The sequence below is a fragment of the Puma concolor genome, chromosome C1, assembly GCF_028749965.1.
Source record: "Puma concolor isolate L17-30 chromosome C1, mPumCon1.1.hap2, whole genome shotgun sequence".
Taxonomy (NCBI): Eukaryota; Metazoa; Chordata; class Mammalia; order Carnivora; family Felidae; genus Puma; species Puma concolor.
The window spans coordinates 95,666,251-95,677,226 of NC_141674.1; the positions used below are offsets into that span (position 1 = coordinate 95,666,251).

Sequence of the window (10,976 nt, forward strand, 5' to 3'; positions counted from 1 at the left end):
CCAGGCACCCCCGGAGGTGGGGTCTTTAGGAGGTGCCTAGGTCTTGGGGATAGAGCCCTCAGGCATGAGATTAGTGTCTTATAAGAGACACCCCAAAGAGCTCCTTCACTCCCTCTGCCATTCATGAACCAGGAAGCTAGCTCTCGCCGGACACCAAATCTGCCAGTGTCTTGATCTTGAACCTCCCAGCCTCCAGAGCAGAATTTCTATGGCTTATAAGCCACCCAGTCTGCAGTATTCTGTTACGGTAGCTTGAACAGACTAAGACAGTGCAGACAGCAAGCACTGAGGCCAGCTGGGATCCAGCTTTTGCATCAAAGATCCTTTGCCCAGGCTCCTGGCCCAGTGGGTTAAGCGTCTGACTTTGGCTTAGGTCATGATCTTGCAGTCGGTGAGTTGGAGCCCCGCGTTGGGCTCTGTGCTGCCAGCTCGGAGCCTGGAGCCTGCTTCGGATTCTGTGTCTCCCTTTCTCTCTGTCCCTCCGCCACTTGCACTGTCGGTCTCCCTCATGTGAGAGAGACAGAGAGAGAGACCCGTTGCCAGAGGATAAGCTAAGATCACCTGCTCAGAAAGGCAAAAACACTCAGCACCTCCCACAAGCATCACATCTGCTGACTCCACATTTCCCCCTGTCAGCCCACACGCCCACCAATGTCTCACATGCCCTCACACCAGCAACCACCCCTGTGACAAATCTCTTTGAGGAACAACAGGACAACAGGATGACCGGCCAGGCAGAAAGGAGAGAAAGGGCCACGCGTGTACATAATCACACAGCATACCCCTCCCACTCGCCCACCCCCCCCCCCCCCCGCATGAAAAGAGGAACCAAACTGCTTCCCTGGAAGTTGCTCATCACCTGGTCTGAAGCTTCTGGAAATCAGACACTTAAATGCAATTGTTATTTAAGGTCCAGTCCTGCCCACTGGGGTTATTTAGAGACACAGCAAGAAGGGATGGGTGGACCCGAGCTCACACAGTGGATTGGAAGGTTTATAATATTTGCCTTAAATAACCCCAATCTATGCGCAGCCAGAACTAAAATTCAACACCGACAACAGCGTTGCTCACATCCTTGCCAGGGCACCGGTGAGACGCCTCGGGGCCGTGGCATTTCCACGTCACCCTCTGCTCCCCCCACGCCCCCTCCCCCCATCTCAAGTTGGCCCAAGTCTGAATAACCTTGCCCATGCCTCCTGGACTTGCCACTTCACCCTGGCCCAACCCCCCAGACATTAAGGGGCGGCGGCCCTGTCCAGCAGCATCGCTGCCTTTCCAACGTTTTCCAGTGTTAACCATGCCCACATCCCTGCACCGTGGGAACTTGAGAAGCTTCGCCAGCCTCCAGCGCAGCTTCTCACAAGAGTATCTACTGCAACTGCTTTCTTTATCTCTGCTTCAGGGAGGAAGTCACAGAGAGCAAGTTCTAGGAGGCTGCGTGCTACCGAAAGAAGTCGCTCTCACCCTAAAGCAATGGTTGAATTTTGGTGACAGGGTGTAAAAAAAAAAAAAAAAGTACCCTCTCTGCTGGCCCCTTGCCACCCGGTAGGACCAAACAGCCAATATGTGAGAGCAAGACACTCTGGGGTAGGGACCAGTCATATTGCTACGTTGGGGCGAATGTATAGTAAGGGAGCGGTTTCCAGGGGGGTGCTTGGCCACCCAGGTCTGCCTCGCTCCACGTTCGAGAGCTGGTCAGGCAACAGACAGCTTCCACATTTAGAGAGAGTGGGGTGAGGGGGGCTGTGTCATTATGAGCCAGAAGCTGGGGGAGGGAGAAGATGGCAGAGGCCAGGAAAGTACCTGAGCCACGGATCCAGCCACAGAAAGCGGAGCAAGGTTTTGGGGATGGATTCCACAGCTAGAGCTGGAAACCTGATCTTTACCCCTTTCATCCTCCCTTAGGACCTGAGTGAGTCCTTTTCTAACCAGCCCATCTCGGCTGTGTTAGAGAAGCCACGGAGAGGGCTTTGTGTCCCTGCACCTGTAACAAGAGCAGTGTGGTGGGTGCAGAATAGCCTGGGAGAGAATAATCCAGGGGGAAAAGGAGAGGCTGGGGCCGCACTTGAGACACCTTGACCTAGACCCCTTTTCCCACCTGGGAATTGTGTCTCCTGAATTCTCTGGACATTTCCTGTCCAGGAACCAAGGGAAGGCTGAACCTATCCGTGCTCAGGGGCGTGACTGGAGGGATGAGGAGAGAGGTTTCCACATTACTTAGCATTTTTGCCTAGTATTGGGCCCTGAGCCAACTTCTCACTCCAGACCGAGTGCCAGAAGGCAACCTGGAAAAGAAGAGAGAGAAGGCTGGAAAAGAAGACAGAGAGGCCAGGACAGATGGTCATCTTGTCTTCCCCCCCCCCCCAACACGCCCCACAGCTGCTCTTGGGTAACTTCCCTCATCTCTCATGGACACGCCGTCTCAACCCCCTGAGCCATCCCCAGAAGCAAGTCTCCCCACAGCCTCTATGCGGCCCTCAGGATCAAGTCCGGCCCCTTTGGAATGACGAACGAGACCCTTCGAGGTGGGGTGTCCCAGCCCCCTGCAGCCTCCTGGTGCCTGGATCCCCCTCTTCTCCAAAACCACAAGCACCACCATGATTTCTCTTCCTCCCCCACGTGTGCCCAGCTTAGAAAGCCCTTCTCCCTGTGTCCACCTAGAACACAAGCACTTTTCCTTCAAGACTATTCTCGAACAGGACCCTGAAGAGAATTTCCCAGACATCCCCTCACTATGCTGTGTTTATAAGCCCCTCCCCTGCTATCTACGCCCCTGGAGCATAGGGGTCTCCACTCATCATTTCTAGCCCCACCACCATGGCTGGCAGGTTGCAGGTGCTCAAGTATACTTCTGATAAATGAATGAATAGGAAAGCTCCTCAGTGAACCAGGGGGCATCAGCTTGGCACTAAGCATAGAATCAGCTAGGACCGGTTGAGCATGTTCTCTCATACCACCTGCCATGGTGAGGGTTTTACTTTCATGGTCTCATTCAATGCTCTCTGATGAAATGTTTACTATAATCACAGCTGAACAAACTGAGGCTCAGAAAGGAGAAGTAATGTGGGGCATCTGGGTGGCTCAGTAGGTTAAGCGTCCCACTTTGGTTCAGGTCGTGATCTCGTGATTCGCGAATTCAAGCCCCGCGTTGGACTCTGTGCTGACAGCTCAGAGCCTGGAGCCTGCTTCGGATTCTGTGTCTCCCTCTCTCTCTGCCTCTCCCCTGCTCACGCTCTGTCTCTCTCTGTCTCAAAATTAAGTAAACATTAAAAAAAGAAAGAAAGGAGAAAAGAAAGGTGAAGTAACTTGCCCAGGATTGCGCAGCTAGAAAGTGGCAGAGCCGGCATTCAAACCCAGGCTCCTGGCTACGGTAAATGAGTGGGCAAGTGAATAGCCACGTGAAGCTTTCACAAGTACAAGGTGTCCCTGAACTTGACGTTGCCATATTATCATTGGGAGGTTCTAGCCTCAACGCATGGAGAAGAAAGAGGTGACCAAGATCATGGGAACAGAGCACCAGCATAGTGTAGGTCTGGTAGCTGCTCTGAATTACAGACAGGTGAAAGAATGATCAGGGCACTTGGCAGGGCTTCAGGGGGAGATCTGGAATAGAAAGAAAACCTTTTGTTGGACCAGAGTGCCAAAAAAAATTTTTTTACATTTTTTAATAGTTATTTTTGAGAAAGAGTTGGAGATAGAGTGTGAGCAGGGGAGGGACAGAGAGAGAGGGAGACACAGAATCTGAAGCAGACTCCGGGTTCTGAGCCTGATGCGGGGCTCGAACTCACAAACCGGTCATGACATGAGCTGAAGTCGGACATCTAACTGACTGAGACACCCATTTCCCCCCCACCCCCCGCCGACAAAAATTTTTTTAAATAATAAATTGTAAGTGAGATGTGGCTCAGGGAATCTCCCCATCTAAAAGAAGGGCCATGTCTGTTTCGGTTTTATTAAAAGAACATGGACTCCATGGAAGAGGCAAGGATCGGGGAGGGAATCCATCAACCTGAACCACAGGAAAAGCATCTGAGTCCTAGGGAAAGGCCTCACCTGTCCCAAACCCTGGCCCGACACCCCTGGACACAGCTTAGCCACAAGGCTGCAACCTTGCCCTTGGGGTTCTGCTTAATGTCAGGAGAGGCTGGTCAGACAGATGTTCATCTGCTCCTTTGCAGCTTCCCAGACAAGCCTGAGAAGCCCCAGCAACCACCCTGCACTCACAGCAAGATGCTGTCTGAGCAGGAGCCCGGGGGGGGGCAGGGGGGGGCACCCTCTGGAGTCCTAGAAACTGGTCCAGGAGGCTGCTGAGACACGATGTCAGGCAGCTGGGAGGTGGGGGCTCCCGCCTGGGGTTGGCTCACATGGACTCCACTGCTGCCTGCAGAATTGCACAAAATCAGTTTGTCCGCTTCCTCTTGGCCCCATCACCACTTCCCCAAAACCTTATATTTTTATAAAGCTTCTTGCTTGCTAGCCAGCAGTGGAGGCTTAAAAAGAGTGAGGTGGCCAAGAAGGTGGCCTCTCCCAGCACCCCTCCCTTCCCTGCTCTCGGTCAGCACAGGAGGAGGAGACTGGGCCTTTCCAGAAGCCTTCCTCTAGGGGCTGATCTGGAGGCACTGTCCCCAGGGGGCTTCCTACTAGGGCCCATTGACCTGAGCCACACCGGCTTGGCCAAGGAGCCAGGAACTGTGGCCCGAGTTCGGGATACTCAGAACCAGTACAAGGGGCGGAGGGAGGTCAAGGTCCCTTCACTCGGAGCAACAGGAAATCCTGCTCAACAAAGGAAAACTCCTTGGGGGTGCACGCCCCACCCTCCAGACACCCCACCGCACCTCGTGTGTCAGGAGGCCTCCAGGCCCTAATGGAGAGTCCAGGGAAGGGTTCAGCTAGGTTCTAGATTCTAGGTTCTAGGGTTCCAGGTTCTAGGCACTCAGAAAGCAAGGAGATGCTCATACTACAAGACTCTTAGTGAGGGCAGAGGCTTCCCCGCACCAGCTTCCAGTGTCCACAAGGCTTATTCCCGAGCGTCGGCAGGGGCTCTGTGCTCAGCAGTGACCACCAGGTGGCAGCACGTTCCCACTGCCTCCCAGACCGCAGGCTGAGCGAGAAAACAAGAAGCTGGGAGGAGTTGGTGGCACCCCCTTTCAGCGCTGCTTAGAGCGACCTCAGATGGTGCCGAACACGAAGGAATCGAGAATGAAGGGCAAAGGAGATAGGGATAGATTGGCAACTGCCTAAGTTCAACCTGATCCCATGGAATATTTCTGGGCCGCACTAAATTCAATGCTCTTGACTCAAGAAGGTTGAGAAGCTGCTTCTACTTATTCAAGCTTGTGAGTATTCCAAGAAAAACAGTATCTGTGTTTTTCTGTAGAGTGCACAACGCCGCTCACACACTCTGCTTCACTCAGCAAAACCACCACCCGAGAGGCCCATCTTACTCATCTCTGCCCACAGCAGAAGAAGCTGAGGCCCGGAGGCTGGAGGGGTCTGCTCAGGACTGTCCCTGTACCAACATCAGAGGGGACTCGGGGACAGGAGCCTCTCACCGGCCTCCTCACCTCAGGAGAGGACAGTGAAGACTGGGAGAGGGCTTGTCAGGTGAGGTCCCGCTGGGATGTTTCGCTCCCCACCATACCTATATCACCGGTCCCTCCCTTGGCACCTGCCAGGCTCTGACCAGTCATCTCCCTTCTGTGGGCAGTTTTGCTGGCCTTTGCTGGTGAGCCTCCTGTCCCGTGATTTCTCAAAACGTTCTGGGTGTCTTCACAACTCAGCCCCCGGCTTCTTCTAATCACCCACGCGGGGTGTCACCCCCCCCCCCAAGTCCTAAAGCGGGCAGGACTCAGAAGCCAACTGTACATCCTAAACCCTTTATCTACACACCAGAACGTGCAGGAACGAACTCTGATCCTAAATGTTTACAGCGGGGCCGTATCCTACCCCCAACCCCTCTTTTTTTTTTTTTTTAAACCTTCCACCGAACAAATGTGGCGCCACTCCTTAACGAATCGGGTGCAAACCCTCCTGCCATGGCAGGAGATGAGCAACCTCCCTCTCCTGCTGACGTGTGTCTTCCCCCTCCTACTCCACAAGGCCTTTCGTATTTATTCTCATGACGGCTGCCATGGAGACAACGCCAACCACCATGGGCTGGGCACTTTGCCAGGTGTCGCTGACGATTCTATAGCCGTCCTGGAGGTAAGTACTGTTGGATCCATTGCACAGAGGAGGAAACTAAGGCGCGGTGACACCTGAGTGACTTGGCCAGTGAGCCACCTGAGCAACAAAGCCAGTGAACGACAGGGCCGTGGCCCGGACCCAAGTCTGTCTTGGCTTCAAAGCCTTGGCTTTTCCCAGTGAACCCCACGAGAAGAATACTGTATCAGTTATGCCAAAACCCAGTTTGTCATCTGAGGCAGAAATTCTTCAGTGTCCCAATGGGGTAAGTCTCGTGTCCTAGGTCAGGCCAGCTATCAGGGGCAGTGTGTTATCACACCAACCGTCTGGCTCCCACCCCCCGCCAGCTCCGCTTAGAAGACGGTGGTTCGGGACCGCTGTGGGCAGCCGACCTCTCTTCCTCTGCGTTCTCCGTGTGCCTCTCTTGCACCCAGCCCGTGATCAGACAGCAGCGTCGTGAAACCATATTACGTTCGTTCCTTGCTAAACGCCTTCCCAGATAACCTGATTCTCTCCGCTGCTTATTAAAGGTAAATATAGAAAGCTGTCATAAGAAGTATGTCTCAGCATTTCATCATGACCGAGGGGGATGGTCTGCTGCCCTGTTCCTTGTAGAAAGTTTCTTAGGGTAAATTTCACTGAGGAGTTGAGTGCTAGCCAGGAGGGGGCTTTTCTTAATAAACTAGCTTGCTTTGTGTAACTGCCTACTGGGGGAGCTTTGTGTAACTCAGGTGTGCAGGGGCAGCCAAGAGGCTGGAGCTGGTATTGTCTCCGTGACCATGCTTGGCTGTGGTTTCCTGAGGCATCTTGAGGTCCCACGTCATCCCTGGGCTTCCCCTGTGGGAGTGATTCTGTCACACCCTGTTCGTTTACTGGGAGCGACCTCCCATCCTGTTTGGAAGTAGGCTAAGTACTAATAATAAACACGTAGAACATTAGAAAGAGCACTGGTGTTCACTTCGGAGGCAGGTCTGCAGGGTGATCATTCCAGGCTGTTGTACAAAGATGCTCGCCAGTCCCTCTGTGACTTTGGAGTGAGGTTCTTTTCCTCAACAGGTGGTCCACAATCCTATTTTATTTTCACTTACTTTTTAAATTTCTATTTATTTTTTGTGTGAGAGAGAGAGAGAGAGAGGGATGGATGGATGGATGGACAGAGAGAGAGGGAGACAGAGGATCCGAAACAGGCGCCACGCTCTGAGCTGTCAGCACAGAGCCCGACGCGGGGGTCGAACTCGTGAACCGCGAGATCATGACCTGAGCAGAAGTCGGACACTTAACTGACTGAGCCACCCAGGCGCCCCCGCAATTATTTTAGATGATCAGTTTGGACAAAAGGGAAAAAAAAATGATGGGGCTGAAAATGCTCCCTGGGGTTAGTTGAGCTCTTGGAGAAAAGCTTTCAGTACAACTCTTGAAGCATCTCTCTCCAGCAAATGCTATCTAGTAAACACTCCCTTAGGAATGGTGCTGTACAGGGTCTAATATTATGATTCTCCCAGGTAGACTTTTTTTTAATTTATGTACACCCCACCCACTTCCACAAAGGATTGAAGTCACTACCAGACTGAGTTAATAGCTTCCTCCTCTGTACGCTCAGGCCAGCTGACACGTTTCTCTATTCGAGCCTGTATTACACCATTTGTAGTGATTTTATTTATATGACTGTTCTCCCACTAGCTAGTAAACTCCTTAAGCAAACGCTGTAAGAAATGATGCCTTCCTCATCTTTAGATCTCCTTCCCACTCCCCTTCTCCCCACAGTACCAAGAGCCTAAAATAGAACCTGGCCCAAACGAGACCTGGGATAAATCCTCGCGGCACATATAACATGCTAGTCTTGAGCCTGTCTTCTCCTCGCCCCGCAAGAGTGCTGACCGCACCTCTCAACGTCCAGTGAGGAATCAGGAGGCACGCAGGGAGCCCTCCTCCTCAGCAGAAATAGTTTTCTTGGCATCTAACTTCAGTCTCAAACCAGTACAGATAGAAAATAGAGTGTGACCAGTTAGCTCTAGTGAAAGGGATCTTCAGAGAGAATGTCTGATATTTGCATTGCGTTTTGTGGTTTCTGCATTTGTACGTGCAACGGCCTGTGCCATTCATCTCTGTGGTAGATCTAAGGTGTGTCCTCTCTCACACACACACACACACACATACACACAAGCTCACACACGTGTTTTTCATTGTCTCACTCTGCTCATTTCCCCTTCACATCAGAACTAGTTCATCCCCTCCTTACTCGTCACTGCTCTGTCTGCAGGACCCAGAGCCCCCTCTGGCCCTGGCTGGCCACTTCATTCTGACACATGATGTAACAGGACTCAGGAAGTCGGGGGACTGGCCCCGGATCGCTGTGCTCAGTGTAGGGGTCCCAGGACACGGGGATTTGGGGAGGGATGGAGCACTGTGGGAAACTGATGCCCGCAGTGGCTAGTTCAAGGTCAGACCTGGAGAAGCAGCCAGGAAATGGTTAGGGACCTTTATGGTTGGGAATCCATAAAAATGCCCTCCCCAGTTCCTGTGATTCTGCAGGGCTGATTCTCTCAGTGACTTGTTGGAGGGGCTGTATGCCTGTTCCGTTTTGCTGGCTCTTCGGTCATCCCGGTCCACAACTCTCTGAATCCCCAGCCACGCAGCCTGGGAGCCTCCAACCAAGCCCACGGGTGGGTTGGTCTTTCACCGTGCTTGACTCCTGACTGTCTTCCTGTCAGTCCTCGCCAGCGGGGGAATAGTGGGTGCTGCAAGTTACATTGTCCCACACTGACAGTGCCTTTCCACACCAGAGCCCCCCAGATGCGCCCAATGGGTGTTCAGCCACAGCCAGACGCCTCTTCACACAGGGGCAGGCCCTTTCCGCCGCGCTCCTGCCTCCATGCTATCAGTGCCAGCCATGGGCTTCAAACTACACCCGTCTTTCTTGTTGTCAGTTCTGTTTCTACATGGATGATGTTGCACAAATTGTTTATTCTCTGTGTCTCCAATTGCCCCTTTGATAGGTAACAAAGACACTTGAGTGAAGACCAAGTGAAGTGACATAGGCACAGCAGGTGTCACGGAAACTGGTCCATGGTGCTGGCTCTCCACTCTCTGCCCAGTGTGCGTGAGGGCTCCGGGACGTGGGGTGGGGGGAGCTGTTTTACTGTCAGGGCCTCTCCAGCACCCAGACGGGAGCTCCACTTAGGAGGTACCTGGTAAACACTGAATTAGAACATTCCATACCTACTGGGGTGCCTGGGTGGCTCAGTCAGTTAAGCATCTGACTTCCACTCAGGTCATGATCTCACAGTTCATGGGTTCGAGCCCCATGTCGGGCTCTGTGCTGATGGCTCAGAGCCTGGATCCTGCTTCGGATTCTGCGTCTCCCTCTTTCTCTGCCCTCCCCCAGCTCGTGCTCTGTCTCTCTGTCTCTCTCTCTCAAAAAAAAAAAAAAAAAAAAACATTAAAAAAACCCCACATTCCATACCTACCACCCTGCCACAAACTGTGAGATACAGGGTTGTTGGGAATCCATTAAGGATGTGCCCCGTGGATCCTGTTTCTCCAGTGCAATGCTCAGTATTTCACTGAAGGGGCTCTTCTCCATTGCCTGATGTGTCCCAGGCTTCAGAAATGAGAAGTGTGCAAAGGAGATTTCCAGAGGCTACAATACCTCTCTCTCCCTTCGTCACACTTGCCAGGAAGTCCCTTGCTTATGCCATTCTGAGTGGTTTGTCTACACTGGAGGTGGCACCTGCTTACCCAGGAAAGCATCAGCAGGCCTGCCCGGTGGGTTCACCAGCAGTCCCACCCATGACTCCTCTGGGCCTGGGGAAAGGCAGCCTGCCAGCTCACTACCCCCTGAAAGCCGCTTGGGCTCCCAATTTGCTGCAAGCGAAACTCTTCCAGCCTGGGTCTCGAGAGCCAGATGACGCTGAGCAATAATCATAGTGCCCGTTTCTCGTGTGCCATTCATTCTGGCACTACTTGCTGCTATGAAGGGGCCCCCGCCTGAGCAGGGTGTGAGGGTTGCTGAACACACAGCCGACTCTGGCCAGAATAGCTGCATGGCAAACATCCGGGGCCCATGAGGCCCACAATTTAGTTTGCATTACATTTATTTGTGTTTGCTCTCGACCTTCAACACCAAACATCATCTAATCTTTCATTACCCCTGCAATCTTTCCTGATTTCGCAGGAACAAAGAAATAGAATTTGTTCTTGGTCGAGGTTCAGCCTCAGGGCCGGGCTGCGGAGCCGAGCCCCGATTGCTCCCAGCATCCAAGATAGCATCTCGCTCTGTCCTCGTCCCTCCACGATGAGTCAACGGGCCGCTCGGGCCATTCCCGGAGGGGAGCCGGACCTTGCTTCAGTGACCGCGACAACAGAGCTCCAGGTCACGGCGAGACAATCCAGCTTGCGCTCCTTCCCTCCCCCCACCCCCAGCGCGCCCAGTGCCCATGACTAGGGTGTTTTGTGTCATCCTGCAGTTTGGCACGACCTCTGCATTTCCTGCCAATAATGCTGGCTGTTGTTTCTGAGCAAATGGAACAAATGACCAACGTGCCCTCCATGCAATCTGTAAACTGGAAACATCTGCAGGGAGACCAGGGCAGCTGCTGGCTGGGGTGGGGGTGTGGGGACACGGGAGGAGAGGCCGTGGGAGGAAGATGCACGGACTTGAGGGCACGCGCATCAGAGAAGGGCAAATAGGCCACCTGGCCGTGGTGGAAGGAAGGCCCCGACTCTGCTGGGTGGTAGCGGAATGAAGAGACCACATGCCCACCCTTTCGTGGATCCACCCTTTCGTGGATGGA

At 53.2% G+C, this 10,976-nt stretch overlaps 1 long non-coding RNA gene across 2 annotated transcripts; it reads left to right on the top strand.

Moving 5' to 3' along the window:
- The first annotated feature begins 5,124 nt into the window (after window positions 1-5,124).
- On the top strand, window positions 5,125-10,717 carry LOC112872019 (uncharacterized). Of its 2 annotated transcripts, XR_003224639.2 has the most exons (5): window positions 5,125-5,604; window positions 6,100-6,204; window positions 6,531-6,713; window positions 9,180-9,279; window positions 10,358-10,717. It is a non-coding gene; the product is annotated as an uncharacterized LOC112872019 (long non-coding RNA). The 2 variants fall into 2 exon arrangements; XR_003224640.2 differs by lacking the exon at window positions 9,180-9,279 and having other exon boundaries at window positions 5,127-5,604.
- Window positions 10,718-10,976: the final 259 nt, after the last annotated feature.